Here is a 22,139-nt window from a genome sequence, read left to right on the forward strand (position 1 = left end):
TGAAGACACTCCACTGAGATGCATTTCTGGACCTACTAGGGCTGAAGTAGGGAGTGGTTCTGCCTGGGGGTTCTGATATCATCTATGTGTGACTGGCCTACTCCAGGCCCCAAGGCTGTGTCTCATTAAGAGCAGAGCCTCTAAGAAGCTTATCTGTCATCTGAGTGGGCATGTGCTGGGCCTAGTGCTCAATGCTAGGGAGACAGGCATGAGAGAGGTAGAGATGCTTACACATTTCAACATCATTTAAGGGTGAAAGTGAAGGCTAATATTGTTCCCTTCCTGTCCAACCTGCTTGTGGTGAATTGTTTTGCCAATTTTAAGTATTACTTTTGGGATTGGCACTAGGAGATTCAGGGGGTGGGAGGTGGACAGGGGAACTTCATGTCAAAGCTTCACATGTTATGCTAGGGCAAGATGGTACATTCAATAAAGGCAGAACATTAAGCAGATTCTCTGCCAAGGACTTTACAACTATAAGTCAGGGTCCCCACCACTGCTACAATTCAGGCAATGTTCACTTTTGCTGGCTTTGTTGGGCAAGGGAAGGGACAGTGTGTGACCTTGTAAAAGCTAGTTCACTTTGGCAAGAGGCTGAAAAAGGGTCTGGCAAGACATTTCTCTTGTCAAAGGTAGCATTAGCAAATGTCTGAAATGAGTATCATCTCAAGATTTCAGCTGAAGTAACTCTACTGCTCTCTGGATTGAAGTTAATAGATTTGGGTAGAAATCACAGACATGATTTCACAGCCTGAGATTCACTGGACTCACACAGTCACGTTCAATTTTGCTGCAGCCTAGACCAAGCCCTATAGGTATTCTTGATCTTGGCCTCATCTGTGCAGTGGAAAGATGCAGGTATGAGGTGTGGGAAAATCAAACAAAATGACAAACACAAAGGCTCTTGTAAGATTCAGGGGCTTGTGTGAATGTTAGGAGGCAAGGTGGTTATCGGGTGGTTGTTCCCAGTGTTGCAGGGAAGGGGCTGCTGAGGGGCATCTTAAAGTCCTGTATCATAGCTTATGGGATCATAGAAGGAGGAGTCAGTTGCTGTGCATGTGGCCTGTGTCCTCTGGGATTTCCAGCTCCTGGGGCAGGGTGATGAGGGAGTGAGAAGGCATGGCCTCCCTTTCCTGAGAACAGGAAGAAAGAAGGAACTAGTTCTGCTTCTTTTTTGAGGGTGTGCTGTGGGTGGAGTGTGCAGGACAGAGCTTTGGCATGAACTGGCAGTGGTCTTGAGCAAGGCATGACTTTTCTGGGTTTCTGTTTCCTCTTCAGTAGGCACTGTCTCTGTTGGCTCTGCCCACTTTTATGTCTAGTGATTGTTTAAGAATTTTATTTTTATTTTTTTATTTTATTTATTTATTTTTTTTGAGATGGAGTCTGGCTCTGTCACCCATGCTAGAATGCAGTGGCCGGATCTCAGCTCACTGCAAGCTCCGCCTCCCGGGTTCCCGCCATTCTCCTGCCTCAGCCTCCCGAGTAGCTGGGACTACAGGTGCCCGCCACCTCGCCCGGCTAGTTTTTTGTACTTTTAGTAGAGATGGGGTTTCACCGTAGGATGGTCTCGATCTCCTGACCTCGTGATCCGCCCGTCTCGGCCTCCCAAAGTGCTGGGATTACAGGCTTGAGCCACCACGCCCGGCCTGTTTAAGAATTTTAAAACCTACTTGGGAAACATCCGTAGCTAAATGCCAAAACAGGAGACCATATTTAAGTCAGCATTAAGTTCTGCAATTTAGTGGTCATCAGATATCAGGGAGGGAGGGAATCGGTTCCTACTTGGCCACACTTCTTGATCCTTTACAACCCTATGAGAGGTATGATGCCCCTTTCCCAGTGAGGTGCTAGGTGCCACTAGAGCCAGGGAAAGGCTGGGAAACCACTTTCTCAAATAGCTTTGGCATCACACAAGCAAATAAGCACATGGAGGCTTGTGTTATTATGAAGTCTAGCTGCAGAAGTGGGTAGGTGCCAGAGGATGCAAATCATCTTACACTTTTACAGCCCAATGTCACTGGCAACAGACCTTAGAAATGAGCCATAACCTTCATTTTGCAGGAAAGGAAACAGACCCAGGAAGATGAAGAGATGTGCTTAACTTTGACGCAAAATTGAAATAAGAACCCAGGATTTGCACCCTTCACTCTCATTTGCAGAAATATTCTGCTTCTAAAATGAAAGAATACTTACTTCTTTTTGTCCTCCTCTTCCCCTTTCCTTAGTCTCAGTCACCTCAGCTTTTATTTCTATACCATGAAGTACCTGCCTGTCTCCATTTATGCAGAACTCTCATCCTTCAGGCTGATGTTGAGGTGGGAGATGCGCTGTTTGAGCCAGGCAGATGACTTAGGCAGCTCGCTGGTGGTTAGGCCTGCCTTCTGCCCTCTTTTCAAATGTCTCATTCCAGTTTTTTTTTTTCTTAATACATATGTTGGTAGGACGACCTCCTGGCTCTGTGGCTTCACCTGCCTTCTCAGCTTAGGGTTAGCAAATACTAGGTCACCACTACAGGTGAGAATAGAGTCCAAGTTTGTCTTCCTCAGGAAACACTCATACTTGAACAGCCACTAGACCATTTCCTAAGAGCTCATTTATTCTGGTCCAGGGTCCCTTTCTTTTGAGAACTAACTAACTTCTTCCTTCCTTCCTTTCTTCCTTCCTTCCTTCCTTCCTTCCTTCCTCCCTCCCTCCTTCCTTTTTTCTTTCCTTTCTTCCTTCCTTCCTTCCTTCCTTCCTTCCTTCCTTCCTTCCTTCCTTCCTTCCTTCCTCCTTCTCTCCTTCCTTCCTTCTTTCTTCCCTCTCTCCCTCCTTTCCTTCCTTTCTTCCTTCCCTCTTCCCTCCTTCCCTCCCTTCCTTTCTTCCTTCCTCCCTTCTTCTTTCTTCCTTCCTTTCTTTTTTCTGTCCCTCTTTCCCTCCCTCCCTCAAGTCAAGTTAATGGGCACCCACACTGTACTGGAAGTGGTCTTTAGCAAACAGATGCTTTACTGGTCCTTGGAAGGCTGGAGACCTCCTGGGAAAGGTGCAGCCTGACCATGAGGAGGAGTGAGCTGAGGAAAGGGTGCCAAGGGGATGGGACATGTTGCAGACAGAAACAGCCATGGCAGAATCTTGGTGTGGCTGTTTGTGTGCAAGTGGTGTTGGGAGCTGCGGCAGAAGTTATAATTCCCCTGGGCTGTGCTGTGCTTCTGCTCTGAAATCTGTGTCTTCTGAACCCAGGACCCTTGTCACAAACCCTTTTTCTTTCTTTGCCATGTGGATTCCAACATGTTTTAAAGTAGCAGAGTGGAGAGACCTGGGTTCTAGTTCAACTCCGGTCCTGATGGTTTCAGTGACTGTTGGAAAGTCAGTTCACTTCACAGGCCTCAGTTTTCTCGCTGGTAAATGGAAGAAGGAAAGGAGTCTACAGCTAAAACCTGGAGTAAATCTTTCTAGAACTTTCTTTAAGTTTTAATTTAAAACAATTTAGGGATGAGATCATGGCTGGCCTTGAAATCCCGGGCTCAGTTGATCCTCACCCCTCAGCCTCCTGAGTAGCTGGGACTACAGGCGTGCCCCACCATCCCTAATGAAGCCTTTTTAGTTAAAATGTCTGAACTTCACAAAAACATTGACCTGCCTTTAAGGAGCCAGGGAGCCTTTTTCATTTACCCACGATTGATCTCAGGCCATAGCTGTTTAGTCTGCTGCTGAAAGAAGCTCTCATGAGGACTGGCTGCATAATTTACAGATATAGAATCACTGCAAAATAAAATGTGGGGTCCCATGGCAGCCCTTTAGGCCAAGCATAGGCCCTGGGTGACCGCACCCCAGCCGTGTGCCCACAGAACTGCCCTGCTTAGAGCCAGGTCCATGAGAAGTGTATTCCTACCTCAGTGGCCAGAGTTCATGCTAGGATGACAATAGGCCCATAGCCGATCTCATGCCCACCTCTGTTGCCAGTACTTGTTTTGGAAGAAGGGTTAACTTCACTAGTGCTGTTTCTTCCATTTCTTGAGGAAAGATTGCGCTGTTCAATAGGGAGCTTCAGGTTTCCAGAACAGATTACTGACTGTTTTGGAGTCTGCAACTGGCCCTAGTGCCCCCTGCCTTTGGGGACAGAGTGGCCAAGCCACTTTCTTCTGTTCATCTAGCCTTCCCCTTCACTTCCTCATAACAATCTTCTTTCATGCTTCAAAGCACAGACTCCATTCCCTGCTCATTAGTCTTGGGTGGCATCTTGGGCCATGATAAAGAAAAAGAACTCCCTCCAAATATCCACCAGAGACCCCTGAAGTCTTTAGAAGCACATCAACCAGAGATGTTGAGTGATCCTCACCTGTATCACCTAAGAGTGGGAGATTCTCTTCTGAATTCAATTTTCAAAAGCAGATTTCCTTTTTTTGCTGTATACAAATGCTCTGGGCATTGCATGATTTCAGGTTTTGGATCTAATTCCCAGTCCCTTTATAACCTTAGCAGCTGGGCTTCACTTTCATCAGCCTTTCCCTTTCCCTGCTCATGGGCCTGTCACAACCCCACTCACTCTTTGTATCACAAAAATAAGTTCATTCTCCTCCCCATACCCTCCGTGTGTCTTCTCTTTTTCTCCAGTTCTCAACATGATAATCCAGCTTCTTCAGCTTCATTGACACATTGAAAAGTCATTTTTGAATTCGTTCTTACTTTGCCATTCAAAGCATTCTCTTCCCTGACTCCCCATCCTCTCTTTGCTCCATTCTAACAGTTGAGTTTGCTTGTGTTTTATCCATCCGTCCATCTACCATCCATCCATCCATCCCTCCCTCCCTGCCTCCCTCCCTCCCTCTATCCATCCATCCCACCATCAGCCCATGTGTCTATTTTGTGTCTGTCACTGGGGACAGAGAGATGACATGGTGAATTACTGTCCTCATGACATGGCAGCATAGGGGTGGGGAAGAGGATATATAAATGAAAAATCAGTAGCAGTGCAATTAGATTTGCACAAAGCACAGAGGCTGTAAGAGAGATGCTTTGGATGGTGAATAAGGAGCTGGGAAGGATGTGCTGACAGGAGATCTGGGGACCCTCTAAGCAGAAGGAATGCCGTGCACCGGCCTGGGTGGATGTAAAACCATGCTGCATGCAGGAAGCGCTGAGTTTGGAAAATTGTTGAGGCACAAAGTAGGAGAATCTGGGGATAGGGCAGGGATTGGTGAGAATTAGTCTGGAGTGTCAGGCAGGGCCCAGGGTTTCAGAGGCCCTCTATGTTATGCTGAGGCGCTCAGGCTCACCCTGACAGTCCTGGGCTCCACCCAGTGGTTGGTTTTAAGAAAGGGCGTGACATGGTGAGACTAGTTTGGAGAGCACTCTGGCAACACTGCTGAGGATAGGTTTCATGGGTGACTCTCCAAGACAGGGAAGCCTGTGGGGGGTAAAAGTAGGAATGATGTTACCAGGGAGGAAGAGGACACATGCAAGAGGAGTTGTTGAGGTAAAATTGGTAGCCCTGAATGATAGGTAGTAGGAGTCTGGGCTGCCATCCAGGTTTCTGGCTTGAGAAAGTGCGTGCATGAGACTTTTGTGCCCACACCCAGCCCTGTCTAAATTAGCGGCCATTCTGCCCCGGGCCTGCCTCGGTTGCTCCTGTATTCCATTTTGTTACCAACACATAAATCCAGCCTTCATTTCCTACCTAGATTCTTGAAGTTTCCTCTTCATCTCTTTCAGTCCATCCTACAAAATACTGCCATCGTAATCTTTCAGGGACGGCTGAACAATTCCCATTGCATAGTGAATAATGTCCCAGCTTTTAGCATCACCATCAATATTCATAGCTAGAGGAGACTTTCTTTTCTATAGAGTCCAGTTTTTGAGAGAACACGAGGCATGTTATATGTGAAGTAATTGAATGTCAAGTTGTCTTTAAGGGGGGGTTCCAGAACTCCTACTCAGAGGGTGATGAAGGAAGGAGGCGGAGTGTCTCCAGGGGTGACCATGGGTGATCATGGTCTGTGCCCATCATGTTTTTTCCAGGTGCATCTTCCAGTTCTCCCCTGGCCTTGTGCTCTCTAGTCTGGTCTCATTGTTGTCTAAAAGTGACCATTTTCCATCTGGGTCTTTGCAGACTGCATTGCTTCTGCCTGGAATACTTTCACTCAATTCCTGTTTGTTGAAATCCTACCCATCTTTTGATATCCAGCCCAAATGCAAGGACCCCATGAATCCCCTATGGGAATGGATCCTCTGGAAGCACTATCCTCTCTTATGACACTCTGCACATTTACTGTGCACAGCACCCAACATGTCTCGTATTTTATCTTCCCCACTGGACTGCTAGACTGGGAGCAGAAGTGGAAATTGGAGGCCTTAAGCCTGGGGTCAACCTTTGTATGTGTTTTGTTAATTTGCATATTTTTCACCCACAGAATTTAATTTTTTAAAAAAACATGACCTGTGTTAAACATACAGAAAAGCTGAGAATATTATATAATAATATAGATTTGGGACTTATCACCAAGATTGAACAGATTTGCTGCTGACACCTCACCACCCACTTTTTAAGATACAAAATATTACACATACAGTTCGAACACCAGCCCACATATCCCTTTCCTGGAACTGGTCTTCACACTGCTTTTTCAAATTTAGAGTTAGTCAATAATATTTAGAAATGAAAAGATCTCACATAAGAGTTGCCCTTCGGCCACTTTTCTGCAAGATCTCTCTGGGCCATTGTGGGCTCCCCACCCCATCCCTGGCGTGGGAGCCTGCCTGTTGGGTCCATGGCTGAGTCTGGCACCTGAGCTCCTCATCTGCCCTCTTTACACGTTTTCCAGAAGGCAGGTGGGCATCCTCATGTCCCTCATCCTCCTCTTCACCACTGCCTGAGCTGTGCCCCCTGCCTGGGACTAGGAATCCAAGGCCTCCTTCAAGCCCCACTGGCTCCTGTGGCTTTTCCCAGTGGCTTCAGCTCAGCTCCATTCTCTGTACTCATACACACCTAGCCGTTAAGCCGGTGACTGAGCAATTGCCTGTGTTTTCATTCATTCCTTTGCCAGGTACCCTGCAGAGCCACTCAGGTGGAGAAAAGACAACTAAAAGTCCCTGCTGGGTCAGGTTTTCTTCCTTGTTCTTCCCTCTGAGACTTTGCTGCCCTGTGTGGTGAGTCTCACGAAATGCAGCGGAGCTTGGTGCAGGAGCTCTGTCGGCCTCACACCCTCAGGTACAAGAGGGGATGGCACATTTTGTTGGTCACAACACAACAAGGCCTTTTTGCTTGTTCAGTTGAGAATCCTGGCCCATCTGATTCCCTCGTCTCTTTCTTTGAGCAACCCTCGCTGCCCATTGAAAATACGTCCTTTTCTTTACCTTCCCTGTGAAAATTGCCCTGGTGGTTTTATAGGTTGGGGTTTTGCTAGGCTGAAAAATCAGGGGGAAGGGCTCTTTCCTCAGATTCCACCACTCTCCTTTTTTTCCCACTCTATTTGGCATTAACATATGGATGGTGTGGATGCCTTTCAAGAGCTGGACAGATGCTGGCTCTTGCATTTTGTGCAGCGGCTGGGGAAGGATGGCTGTTCCATTTTCCACGTTACCCCACTGCCTGGGGCCACTCCCCCCGATGTTAGTGCTGATCATCTGTCTCTTGTGGCTTTGATGGTGGTGGAAACCTGCTCATCTGGGCCAGAATATGGTTTCCCTTTCTCTACAGATAAACACTGAAACTAATTCCTTTGTGGTAATCAAATTCAACTGATTAATGATCTGTAAATTTCCTGTGTAAGAAACAAGTCATCTTGACGTTGGGTATTACTCTAATCATGCTGTGATACACGCAGGTCGAGAGGGAGACAGCGTCCCTCCCCACACTGTGGACCCACAGCAACCTCCTCACCTGCTGTAGTTCAACTCTGTCCCTGATGCCCCTGACAGTGTTTCTTTTGACTGTGTTTTTGTTGGTTGCTTAAAAACTATGTTATTGAAATCCTCAAACTTGTCTTGATTGGCCTCCTCTCTTCAGGGAAATTGAGACAAATGAGAGGACCAGTGATTAAAGGGGAGATAGAGAAAAGTGGCTAAGGAGAGGGAAGAATGAAGGAAGAACAGATGTAATTTAAAATGAAAAAGAGAAAGGAGAGAGAGACCATTAAATTTGGAGATGTGGGATAGAGACTTCTGCTTTGGGGCTGAATAGAAGGTATATTTTGGGGAAGTTCACACTTGTTTTCTTTACTTGCCCAGGACAACATGGTGTGGCTTCATTGTGCGATTTGAAAGGGTGAAATGCAGGGTTATGAATAACCAGAATGATCAACACACACATAGCCAGGTGTGTTCTACAGCCCTTCAAGGAAATTGGCACTGAAGGTGGAAGCTGGATGCATTTTTGCTTCTCTCTCCCCTGCTTAGGGCCAATTGCTAAGGCATGCAAAACCTTCCAGATTCTCCTCAAGGATTCTTCTGGGTTCTAGAGAGTCCCCTGCAAGGGACTGGGCAAGAAGGAGGTAATACAAGGTAGCTGGGGCTCTCCCATAAATCGGCAGCCCATGCTTAGTGCTCTGCCGCACCACTGACAAGAATTCAGGCTGTGTAATTGGGTGGAAAGATAAGGACTTTCAAGGCCAGCTCCCTCATAGCAGGCCTAGTCGCTAATCAGTGTGACTGTGCACAAGTTTCCTTGCTGATAAAATGGAAATAGTCACTCTACCTCACAGGTTTCTGATGAGTATTAAATGAGATAATATATGTCATATGTAGGTCATGTTGTACATGTGTGAAACATAGTAGAGCTTATTCGTTCAGTCTTCATCCACCCTTCCTGACCCTCGCACTACTCTGCCAACCCCCTAACTGCTGTTTCATCCAACTCTTTTCAATGAGAGATGATGATACCTGGAAATGTAAGAGAAAGGAGAAAAGTATGTATTAACAGTAACCACACCTTTCTCCACTTTAAGCATTAAATCATTTATTACTCTTTTCATTGAACTCTGTGAAGAAAAGGAAATTTAAAAGAAAAGAAATCCCTTCTCATTTAAGAGGGAATGGAGCTATGGTAGTCAAAAGAGACCCTCAAATTAAAAGAGATCCCAAATTGTTCAGAAGCAGCCCATGAGATTTGGTCCTCCGGTATACGATTAGGACAGAAAGCTTTTGGTTGGGCCAGTGACTGCACAGGTTTGTTTTTTTTTTTTTTGAGACGGAGTCTCGCTCTGTCGCCCAGGCTGGAGTGCAGTGGCGCGATCTCGGCTCACTACAAGCTCCGCCTCCCGGGTTCACGCCATTCTCCTGCCTCAGCCTCCCGAGTAGCTGGGACTACAGGCGCCCGCCACGTCGCCCGGCTAGTTTTTTGTATTTTTAGTAGAGACGGGGTTTCACCGTGTAGACCAGGATGGTCTCGATCTCCTGACCTCGTGATCCACCCGTGTCGGCCTCCCAAAGTGCTGGGATTACAGGCTTGAGCCACCGCCCCCGGCCGACTGCACAGGTTTTGATGACACAAGGAAGACAATAAGTTGGGCATTGTGTGAAAGGGAGGCAGCAGGACCCAGGCTTGTGCACTTGTCACCTTCTGTATGAAGCCAGGAGGGTGGAGCTTGATAACGTCTCCTAGTAATACCCACATGCACATCTTTGTCATCCTTAAATCACTGAGTCTTGGACTTCAGGTTCTCCTTGTGCCAGTCCGCAAGGGAACCAACCCATTCCATGGTTTTCTGCTGGGCTTTCTCCCAGCTGTAAAGTGGCTTATATGCCAGATCTCATTGAGCCTTCTTGTAAGAGAAGGTGACCATGCTGTTGGACAATGTAACTGTGTGGCTGTTGAAGGGCGGTTGATAAGTTTAAACTGGCCTGAGAAGGAAGCTCACTATTTCCAACAGGAAGCCAATCCAGCATACCAGGGATAAAGGAAGGCTCCATCTGGAATCAAGGCAGAGGCTGAATTCTTTGCTCAAGGTATAATTAGGGATATCATAGCTTTAGTGAGGCCTGTCATCTAGGATGTAATAGAACTGTCCTCGGACACTTAGGGCCTTCTTGGGGCCCCACAGGACCCTCAAGGCCAGAATGTGGGCCCAGCCCACATAGACTGGGTTGCTTGTGGAGAACTTTCCAATAGTTGACAGGATTGCATTGTTTTTCAGGGCCTTATTTACATTGGCAGTAAGAAATGGGCTTCCTTCCTCATAGATATGCATTGATCTTAAGGCACAAGGGTACAAGGTGCCAGCATTTTTCAGAGTCCGCACATTAGCCGCCAGCACAGCTTTCTCAGCAAGTTTTTTGCTGTATGGATATGGAGCAGGTCATATATTTTCCAGAGGCTCTTGTTCATGTCGATTCTGGACAATCTTTTTGTAGCAGTTGGGCCAGGCTACCTGTATGTTGCTAGTGTGGATGAAGACTAGCACACTAGCTTGGACACAGGCCTCCAACAGCTGTTGGGTACTTGTCCATGAAGAGCATGCTGTCAATATCAGGAAATATCCCTAAGGGGGGCTAACCATGTGAACAGATCCGTGTGTCTCACTCCCCACTCCCTAGTTCAGTGGTTGTAGTAGACTCGAGGTGCATTCTTCAGTGGATCTGACTGAGACTGGGTCATGCTACAGCCATAAGAAAAACACAAAAATGAAAAGAAACTGACATTTGGGTTTTGGAGAGCAAGAATTTTTAGACTTTGGGGATTCATGGACATGTGTGTGTGTGTGCTTGTGTGTGTCTATACCATAATTTTGGAAAAGGAACTATATAAAGGGACCTATATAAAGTTATCACTTTATATTTTGCCAAGAAAAGATATTGAAAAATAATAATTTGCCATCCATACCTTTGAAAATAGATCATTTAAAATCTAAAAAATCAGGAGGCTACACTGTAAGAACGCAGACAGTCCCAGTCCTTAGGCACAAAGAGGCAGTGGAAGAATTCACATCACACACACACACATTCACAGTTGTATATAGGCAATATACCTCTTAAATATACATGAAATTGCTGATATTTATTACCTTTTGTTGAGAACTAATAAAACTTTGTCACAAGGACCATCCCTGGAGTCACTGAGCAAACAGTGAGTTATGGGAACATGCTGGAAACCCACACTCTTTTCCTGATTGTGCGTTCCCTGGGAAAGATGCTTCCAATTCTGGCTGTGACTCTGTTTACCTGGTAATGCATAGTGGGGGTGATAAACTTTCCTTTAAACCCTGCACCGGCATTTCCTGTGGAGTCTGGTGGAGGACTGGGGAGAGAGTGTGCCCTCTGCTTGTAACATCTGCACTGGGAGGACCTGGCAGCCTCCACTGAGCTGTGTGGAAGCGAAACTCATGGAGGTATCTGGAGTGCCTTCCCTTGAAGAAGGAAGAAATTTCCTAGGCAAAAGATTATTATTATTATTATTTTAATTCTTGGCTCCTTCTCTGTGGAATTTGGGTTTCTGGAGAGACAGCCTTATGTTGTCAAAAATTAATCTGGTGGCAGAGAAAATTTATAGTTAGTTTACCTTCAAGGGGAAATTGACCAACATTGTGAAGTATTTTCTAAGCCTGGGAGTGATAATGATTTGAGGAAACAGATGCCTCTAACACTTCCTTGTCATTTCACATCCCCTGTTGTTAGGAGCTGTGGAGAGTAAGAATTAAAATGAAAAACTGGTTACTCTTAGCACCCTCCTTGTACTGTAGGGGTACTTAGAGGTATGGCTAACCAGAAACTGGAAAGGTTTTTTTTTTTCTTTTTCTTTCTTTCTTTTTTTTTTTTTTTTTTCAGATGGTGCTGGAGACCCAAAAGCAACCAGTTTTGTTAGAAAAAGCATCAGAGTAGATTGAATTTGGAGGGCCAGGCCAGCAGTTGTGTGCTATGGTGCTTAAGAGACTGGGCTCTGGGAATCAGCAGGTGAGACTGCATGGAAAGATTCCTTAAGGAAATGTGTCTGAATTTAAAGTAGGTTGGTAAGACACAATTTGGAAAGACCACTAAGCATTTAAGGAATGAGGACTGAATGAGGGTGCATTTTGAGCACCTTACTGAAAACAGTTCGGTAATAGTAGCCCCTGTGGTGACCTGAAGAGATCGTATTCTGGATACTGGGAAACTCTTATTGTTAGGAAAATATTGTGAGAAAGCATGTACTGGATAATTCTGTTCTGATAGACCTCTGTGAACCAGCTTTGCTAGTTCTCTCGAGAGAATTTCTTTGACGTGGTCAGGACAGCTCTGTATGTTCTTGATATGGAAGTGCTTGGAAGGGAAGAGCATGATCCCTTTAAATGATATGGAAGGGGAGAAGGGAAGTGCTGGGTAAAGGAGGGTGTGGTTCCTGGCTAGGGCTCCACCCCCACAGACCTAGGTGAGGTCTTGCATTTGCATTTCCCAAATGTTGCATTTCCCAAGACGGCTGTGGCCTGCTATGCCTCCATTCTGTGCCTATAAAACCCCCTAAGACCCTAGCAATCACACACACAAGCTACTGGATGTCAAGAGCAGCAGATCAGTGGAAGTAGACAGAAGGGGCTAGATGTGGAATGGAGCACATCAGTGGAGGAACACACAGGCAGCTGGATGTCGAGAGGAATGCACCAACTGGCAGAACAATGCAAAGTTTGGCCTGTGTGGTCGGAGACGAGTTGAGACATTGAGTGGCCAACTTCTGGGGAAAACTAGCCCCTTCCGGATTTCCCCATCTGTTGAGAGCTACCTCCACTCAATAAAACCTTGCACTCATTTTCCAAGCCCAGGTGTGATCTGAGTCTTCTGGTACACCAAGGCAAGGACCTGGTATACAGAGAGCCCTCTGTCTTTGTGACAACATAGAGGGTCTAACTGAACTTGTTAACATAAGCTGCCTATAGACAGCAAAACTAAATGTAACACAAGCCCAGTGGGACTTCAGGAGCTGTAAACATTCACCCCTAGTCACTGCCATGGGACTGGAGCCCCACAGCCTTCCCATCTGCATGCTCCCCTAGAGGTTCGAACAGTGAGGCACTGAAGAAGCAAGCACACCCCTTCCCATGCCGTGCAAGGGGTACAAGATAATTTTTTCCATTTCTACTGGGGGCTCATCCAGGCTCTCAGGAAGATGAGTGTGAGCAAATGCAAACCTCTATGGTCTATCTTTCTTCCAAAACACTGCCACCTCTCTCTCTTTCCTGCGGGTAAGATGCTCTGTTACTTTTTTCTCTTTTTCTCTCTTCCACAGTTTGAAATCTCTTATCTCTTTCTTTATAATGTTAAGAGTTTTGCTACAGGCTATGGCAATGTCACTAAATGTAATGAGCTTTAGGCTCAGATGCCTAAGGTGCAAATCAGACCAATTGTTCCTAAAGGTGCCATGTATGCCTCCGTGATGACAGCTACAGGCATGCATGGCTTAGGGCACCTTCTGTTACCCTTTCCCCTCCCAGTTCAGGAACCTGGGCATGCCCACAGCAGGCAAAGGCTGAGCCTAACAGTGACAAGTTGGGGTGGGAGAAAACCAGAGGTAGCTGGGGCCCCCACAGGGCCAAGGAATGGGCACGCTTCTCACTTGCTGTGCCAATGGGACCTTTCCTCCCCTGGCCAAGGAATTTAACCTGGTCTGAACCAGTTATAAGGATTAAAGGGGCCCACTTGCACTAAGCAAAGCTTTCTTCCCCTAGCATCCCCCACTTTTTTGCCCCTTTAACTGTTTTTCTCTTTTTTCCTTTTGTAGGTGAGAGGGGTCCCCCCTCCGACTCTGTTTCTGATAGAGAAGTTAATGGAGGGGTGACCCCTGCTGGCTGAAAACTGCAAATTCAGCATGGCTCATGGATACAAAGAGCCTCTGAAATGCCTTTTCAGTCCCAAACTCAATTCCAAGCTTCATGCTTAGACCCCAGAAAGAAAAAACAGGTCTGAGGGATCCAAAGCCAGTCAACAGGTACAGTGTAAATGGGCAGGACCAATTCCTGCTGAATGAACCCCACCTCACAGAAGGAGGCCATGCTTCATGGCATAAACAGATCCAGGGAACTCAAAGTTTGCCAACAGCAGGGAGGAATGGATGCATAGGCAAGGGCAGATAATTCCTACTCTCTAGGCTTTCCCTGCCTTATGGGGACATACCACATTGGTATCTATGGCTGGCACCTGCCAAGGTCACTGAGCCTCAGGGATAAGAGGTGGAAAGTGAAGGGAGGACACTCGCTTTCTCTCTCCATCACATCCCGAGTATTTTCTGAAAGAAGAAAGGAAATGATAGATGCCTCTATTCCCCGTCTTTCAGAATGGGTAACCAGTTCCCTACAGCACCCCCGGCTTATATTCCTCTGGATTGTATTGTAAACCACTGGGACTGCTTTGACCCTCAGAATCTGGAGAAAAAAATGTCTCATATCCCTCTGCACAAAGGTTTGGCCAAATTATGATTTATATGAAGGACCGACTTGACCTCAGGAAGGGACCATTTATTTTATACCATCTGGCAGGTGAAACTTTTCTGTAGATGCGAGGACAGATGGTCTGAGGCTCCATATGAGCAGGCCTTCTATACCTTGCAAGGTGATCCAGACCTTTGCTGACAATGTAGGATTGATCCAGCCCTCCTGTTTGCTATCGCAGGAAAGGCTGCAAGGGGCAAGCCCACAGAGTTAAAGATAAGAATCCCATGACCACTCCCACCAGAGAAGCCAGATCCCTTCAGCCCTGCTCCTCTGTGTTCACCCTGACCTCCCTATCCAGCTTCAGCCACTCAGCCCCTCCTAGAAATCCTCACCCTAAATAAGCCCCAGTCTCACTCTTGCCCCTCCAACAGATGCCCAGTGAATTTGGGCTCAGTAAGTTCCAGGTCTCCTTCTCCCACAGGACTTAAAGCAAATTAAGGGGATATGTTGGGAAGCTTTCAGATGATCCTGATAGATACATAGAGGCTCTCTAGGATTTCACCCAAATATTTGAACTCTCCTGGAGAGATCTTATGTTACTTTTGAATCAGACCCTGACAGATGCTGAGAAGCAGGCCACTGTGCAAGCAGCAGAGAGATTTGGGGATGAGCTTTGTATCACATATAGTGTCAGGGAAAGGGGTGAATATTATCCAACTGAAAGAGAAGCAGCACCAGTGACTAACCCTACATGGGATCATAAAGATGAGATGGAAGACTGGAAAATGAGACACTTTCAGGTGTGCATAATGGAAGGTTTATGTAGAACTAAGACTAAGCCTGTCAATTATACCATGTTGTCCATGACTGACCAAGGATTTGATGAAAATCCCACTGGAAAGGCTAAGTGAGGTCTTAGTAATGCACACCTCTCTATCTCCTGCTTCAGTCGAGAGACATCTAATCCTAAACGATAAATTTATTACTCAGGCAGCTCCTGACATCTGGAGGAAGTTGCAGAAACAGGCCCTGGGACCAGATAGTACATTAGAGGAGCTCCTGAAAGTGGCCATCTCGGTCTTTCATAATAGAGACAGAAAGGTCCAGAAAAGAGAGAAGAGATACAGGAAAAAAAACAAAACCTTTAATGGCCTTGGTGCAAGCCCACAAACCCCAGAATTAGCGGGGTGCTCCTGTTAACTGCTGAAGGTATACCAAGAACAGTTATGTCTCTTCTAAAGTTTAACCAGTCCAGGGTGAAACAGATCAGGGTACAATGTTGTTAGTACATTTTACATTTTGTCTTTGTAATCTTTAGCACTAAATTCTTTCCTTGTGTAATACACATGTTTAACCCATGCATACTTAATCTTATAAAACTTGTTTTTTCTCCCTAGGAACCATCAAATCCCAAACAGTAAGGCAACTGGAGCCTCAGAGGATGGCTCCCCTTTGCTAGGAACCCTTAGATAGACCCCTGGAAAGAATCTGACTGCTGTTTCCCCAAAACAACACCCGCTGTCAGCAGGAGGCAGCTAACACTGGTAATTGTCCATATTCTAACGGCAGTTAGATGTACCTCTTCAGAGGGGGGATATGATACAGAAGTGCCATAAAGGGAAAAGCATGGTCCCTTTAAATGATACGGACTGGGGAAAAAGACGTGCTGGGTAGGAGGGAAGGGGAGGGGGGAGTGGTCTGTGGCTAGGGCCCCACCCCCACAGACCTATGTGAGGACAGGCATTTTCTGCCCAAATATTGCGTTTCCCAAGGCCACCCTGGTCTGCCACACCCCCATCCCGTGCCTGTTAAAAAGCCCCAAGATTCTAGCAGGCACACACAAGCTGCTGGATGTCAAGAGGAGCAGATCAGGGAAAGAAGACAGAAGCAGCTAGATGTCGAGGGAAGCACATCAGTGAAGGAACACAGGGCAGCTGGACGTCGAGAGGAATGCACTGACCAGCAGAAGGATGCAGAGTTTGGCCAAGCAGTTAGAGAAGAGTCAGGCCGTTAAGCAGCAGACTCCAGGGGAAAACCATTCTTTTCTGGCTTCCCCCATCTGCTGAGAGCTATCTCCACTCAATAAAAACGTGCACTCATTCTCCAAGCTCACGTGTGATTACATTTTTCTGGTATACTAAGAGAAGAACCCAGGATATAGAAAGGCCTCCGTCCTTGTGACAAGGTAGAAGGTCTAAGGTCTAACTGAGCTGGTTAACACAAGCTGCCTATAGACGGCAAAACTAAAAGAGCAAAACTAAAGGAGTACCATGTAACACACGCCCACTGGGGCTTCGGGCGCTGTAAACATTCACCCCAGACACTGCTTTGGAGTTGGAGCCCCCCAGCCTGCTCGTCTATGCTCCCCTAGAGGTCTGAGCGGGGGCACTGAAGGAGGGAGCCACACCCCCATCACACACACTGTGAGGGGGACAAGGGATTTTTCCCATTTCATTATCATCAGCCCACAAGCAAGGTTTAAAATGATGACTATGGTGGCACCTGGCAGGTTTGATTCTGGCCCACAGAGGCAAGGCAAGGGGTGGCTGGATATCAAGAGTCTGAAGTCAGAGTTTAGTTGACTTTTGATTGGAGCCACAGTGGAAAAAGCATCCACAGCCTTTGAAGTCACACAGGGGTGAGTTTAAAGTCTAACTCTCCTACCTACTTACTTACCTGGGAGGCCTTGGACTAGTTACTTGCCATCTCTCAGCCCTAGTCTTCTCATGTAAAAAACTGAAGGTAGCAACTTTGAACTCCACCAGTTGGTAGTGATCAGCAGAGATGCTTGGCCCAGCTCACAGCAGGTGTTCAGTGGAGGGACTTCTCTTCCTTCATTGTTTATCTTTCTCATCCTTGTTTGCCCCACCTTGCTCCGTCTCCTCCTCAGGCTTTCACGTTGTACCTTTCACGTTGAAGTTCATGATAGACTCTCTGTGAGTGACACCAAAGATGTCAATGATAGAGGCAGTGTGGATGACGACCGAGATGTCCTGGCAGGCTCTCTTCAGGCATGACTCATCCAGAATATCTCCTTCTAGCATTGTCAGCTTGGTCTTGTTCCGGAGCTCTGTGTGAACACAGGTCAGGTCATTGGAATGATTTCCGGATCCGATTGAGAAGTTTCCTGATAAAGGTGATGCTACATAGGTGTTCGGGGATGGTTAGAGTCGGGTTGTTAGAGTGGAGGGTGTAGTTCTATGGAGGAACAAGTAAACAAAGGCACAGAAGTCAGCATGTTTAGCAATTTTTTGGGAAAGAGCAAACGTCTGTTTCTACCCCATCTAATTTCAGGAAAGTAATCTAAGCAATGAGCTGCCAGCTGTGCCTGGAATATAAGCATTGCTAGGATCACGGGAGACTCACCAAAATTTTTAAGGAGAGTAGGGTGATTGTGGAGAGTTGGGTTTAAGAGGGAAAAGTTTGCATTTAATTCTGTAGGTAATGCAGAATCATGATTTTTGGTCTCCAGCACCATGTCAAAGAAAACCCCTTATTTATATTTGGAATAAGTAGAGAAACAGGCCAGGGGTGGTGGCTCACCCCTGTAATTACAGCAATTTGAGAGACTGAGGCAGGTGGATTGCTTGCATCCAGGAGGTCAAGACCAGCCTGGACAACCTGGTGAAACCCCATCTCTACTAAAAATACAAAAATTAGCCAGACTTAGTGGTGAGTGCCTATATTCCCAGCTAATAAGAAGCCTGGGGTAGGAGGATGGATGGAGCCCAGGAGGTGAAGGTGGCAGTGAGCAGAGACCATGCCTCTGGACTCCAGCCTGGGTGGCACAGTAAAATCCTGTTTCAAAAAGAAAAAGAAAAACAGAAGCAGAATTGTAGTGTAGGAAGTTAACCTTGCCTCAAGGATATAAAACGGACTGGTATAGGGGATATGAGAAAGCCAGGTGATCAAGAGATTAATCAGAATGTGCCAAAGTTTAGATGAGGGCTGGAAGCAGAGTCCAGCAGTGGAAGCAGAGGAGGGGAGAGATACACCAGGTAGGAATTTCAGACCTTATCTTGACAGTCCTGGTACCTGTTGGAGCTGGGCTGAGAGGAAAAGGAGAGGATAATGTTACCCCCACAGTTTCCTGCTTGGGCAACTGGGAAGAGAGTGGAGCCATTATTAGGGAATTGCAGAAGAGTTTAAATAATGAATTCTATTGAAAATTCTTATTGGATATTATCAAAAGCAAGTAGCAATGCTGAAAATGAGTTAGTCACCAATGGACTAACATCTAGCTGTGTAGCTCAGGGCAGCAGTTACGACATTAATGACTTCAGGCTCCTCTGAAATCCACAGGTAGTGATGCTGCCAGTAACGTTGTCACCTGGAATTAGCCCACAAAATGAACACCATGCTACATGGAGCTCAGATAAATACTCTACTCTCATTTGTGCTTTATAATCTGCATACGGCTCACAGCTTGCTTCTTTCCTTTTACTGCTATCTCATGAGGTAGCCATTCTGAGTCCCATATTATTGGTGAGGAAACTGAGGCTCAGGTTAAGGGACAGATTAAAAGTCATGTTTCTAGGGAAGGCTGAAAATTGCCCACCCCATCTCCAAGTCTTGTACCCTGTACACCAGGTACAGGACTAGCCGTTTGAATCAACTTTTCTGAGAAAGAGTAAGAATAAGTCAGTTTAACTGAAATTGGCAACAAAGGGCAAAGAACAGTGAGAGTAAAATTCAGAGGGAAAAATTCAAGGCTGGAGAGATTCCTTTCTGGGGTACAGGCGGGACCATTTACTCTCCTGATGCCTCTGCCTTGTTTTGTCTACTCCCAGCCCCTTTCCACTGTCCAACTCCAAGGAGGCCCTGCAATGGGGGAGGCAGGGAAGAGGTTGCTGAGGAGGAGGTGGGTGACAGCCTGAGACTTGAATTTTCTCTGTTTGTATTTCCATCTCTGTGCTTCCTGCTCCCTTCCTCTGCTTCCCATTTGCTGCCGACTTCAGACAGACTGACTCAAAGGAATTGCCATTTCAAAGCTGAAGAAGTCTAAAGCCAAGAGAAAATCACTCTTCCCCAAAGAGTTCACAGGGAACTAGAGAGATCAGGAAAGGGGACTTTGTGGATGAAGCCATAGCTCCCTCGTTCCCCAAGCTGCTAGACGAACTACTGCTTAAGAGCACAGATGCTGCACTACACTACATGGGTTCAAATCCAACTTTGACATATACTAACTGTGGGACATTGGACAAGTGCATTAACCTCTCTCTGTTTCCTCATCTGTAAGAAAGGAGGATAATAATATTAACAATCTCATAGGGCTGTTATGAGAAGCAAATGAGTGGGCACATGCAAACCTTGTGGAACAGTGCCTGGCACTGAAAAAACATCAAAAGCATTCTGTTTTTATCTTCATACAGTCTTCTGCCCATCCGTTATATCCCCTGCATTTTCACCACAGGGAATTGTGCCTCTAGGCTGAGCATTGCTTTTTCTTTGTATTAACTGTTAGAGTACAAATATTGGTGAGACATAAGGATTACAATCATTTAAAATTAGTCGAGTGTTAATATTTGTTTATCAAAGACACCATTAGAACAGAGGGTGGAGGAAATCAGCAGAGGTCAGAGAAGAGTGAAAGAAGAGTAGAGTGCTGGGTGTGGTCCCTGAATGCTGTCAAGGGGGGACTTTTCTGTGGGCAGGGCATAACCTTCTGCACAGTCAGAGCCCACATGTAGACACACAGTCCTCCCAATCCTGTGGGATGGGGAGGAGGACAGGGAATTGGGCACACAGGGAGGCAAAGGGAGAGACTGAAGACCCACTTTGCCAAGCATCAGCCCCAGGGCCAAGTGAAGCCTCTGGATGAAGCTTTGGTCTGACTCTGCTACACATTAATCAGATGACCTTGGCAAGTCGCTTTATGTTTCTGGACCTTGATGATGCATTCATTGTCCACTTAGATGTCACCCCTTTTCTACCTTCCTCATAGCGTTATTTGCACAAGGAGTTGCTACAACAAATTCTGCAGCTTTTTTTTCGGAGGGGGGTGGTATTGAGCAACAGAGACAAATGGTTTTAAAAAAGCCATATATGAGAAATGAAAATGAGGCATATCTGGAGTCATACTTCCTCTTACTCTGTCTCTGCTCTGTGCTGTGCACCTGTACACACTCTCTCCCTCTCACTGATGCTCTCTCTCTCACTCTTTCTCATTCATTCTCTGTCTTTCTCATTTTCTCTCTCTGATTTTTCTCTCCCCTTCATTTTCTCTCTCTCACTCTCTGATACATACACACAGGCACATATGCACACACACACATGCTTAAACACTCATCTTTACCTTCGCTTCCTTGTATTTTACCTCCACTAAAGATGCTGAGGATGCTACAAAACAACACAAAGCTCAGGGTGGTCTAGAGAGGCAGGGACCCACTGGTGAGGTCTCCAGGTACATGCTGTCCTTTATGAATGTTATAAAGCAATTGCCAAGACAAAAAGGTTCAGAGCATAAAAGAGTCGTAGACAAGAAAGACAACGGATGTGGGATTTTCTAGATGAAAAGAAAAGGGGCCGGGCGCGGTGGCTCAAGCCTGTAATCCCAGCACTTTGGGAGGCCGAGATGGGCGCATCCCGAGGTCAGGAGATCGAGGCCATCCTGGCTAACACGGTGAAACCCCGTCTCTACTAAAAAAATACAAAAAACTAGCCGGGCGAGGTGGCAGGCGCCTGTAGTCCCAGCTACTCGGGAGGCTGAGGCAGGAGAATGGCGTAAACCCGGGAGGCGGAGCTTGCAGTGAGCTGAGATCCGGCCACTGCACTCCAGCCTGGGTGACAGAGCGAGACTCCATCTCAAAAAGAAAAAAAGAAAGAAAAGGGACCTGGAGGCTGAGGTGGCTGCCTCTCAAGTTCCGGGTCAAGGCCAGAATCCAGTCTCTGGACAGCCTGTCCAGTATCTTTCACACTATGCCATTTTATACTATTTAATTTTCTTTTTTTGATGACTTTGGATGTGGGATTGGCTTAGATTTGGCTACAACTTTCCACAACTTGCCAGAAAAGCTCCACCTTCCCACACCCATGCAGGGTTTAAAATGGAGCCACACACCCACGACTCAAGTTTACTTACTAGAAAATTCTTCCCTCAGTCCTGGTCTGAAGGCCTTGTCCAAGACCCTGATCTCCTTCAGCTCCTTCTCCTCCACCAAGAGGCGGACGATCCTCTGACCCAGAAACCCTCCTGCTCCTGTCACAAGGCAGCTCCAGCCCATCATGGCCAATCCAAGATTGCAGGAAACCCTCACCAGGAAACAGAAGATGCTGGAGAGCAGATCTGATTCTAGGGTGACCACGGAGAGGACTAAAAACAGAGGTAAAATGGTTATAGACTTGCACAGATGCCTTGTTTTCCTCCACCCAATTTTTCGCAAAAATTCCATGTCCCCACCACTGCCAAGAGTAGCTGAAAGAAAATGAAAAAGCTCTAACCATTAGTTAAATGGTTAAAAGCTGGACAGAAGAGTTGGGGTGCTGGTCACTTCATCCCCTAAGGCAGCCATGGGGCTTTATGCTCTGTGGCTCCTGGCTCGCCGCTTATCACTCTGAACTGCCACATACTCATTGCTCCCACCTCCTCAAGCATTCTTTTTCTCAGAAGAATAGTGACCTTTAGGTTACATCTCTAATTCTTCCCAGGAACAGGAAGAGAAATCCAATCCTAAGGTTACTCTTCAAAAAGGAGTAAGTGGTAAAGTGTGTGGTAAAGAGTCTGTGGAAAAAACTGTGGTAAAGAGTCTGAGGCTTAGCCTTAACAGGACACTGGTCAGTTGATACCAGCTGTCTGGGATCTGCAATCTGTGAAGTTCAACTAGACTGGGA

General features: G+C 46.5%; 1 pseudogene; it reads right to left on the bottom strand.

Moving 5' to 3' along the window:
- Positions 1-9,611: 9,611 nt before the first annotated feature.
- On the bottom strand, positions 9,612-21,535 carry LOC111549592 (annotated as a pseudogene).
- Positions 21,536-22,139: the final 604 nt, after the last annotated feature.

This window comes from Piliocolobus tephrosceles, chromosome 1 (assembly GCF_002776525.5).
Source record: "Piliocolobus tephrosceles isolate RC106 chromosome 1, ASM277652v3, whole genome shotgun sequence".
In the NCBI taxonomy this organism is placed as follows: domain Eukaryota; kingdom Metazoa; phylum Chordata; class Mammalia; order Primates; family Cercopithecidae; genus Piliocolobus; species Piliocolobus tephrosceles.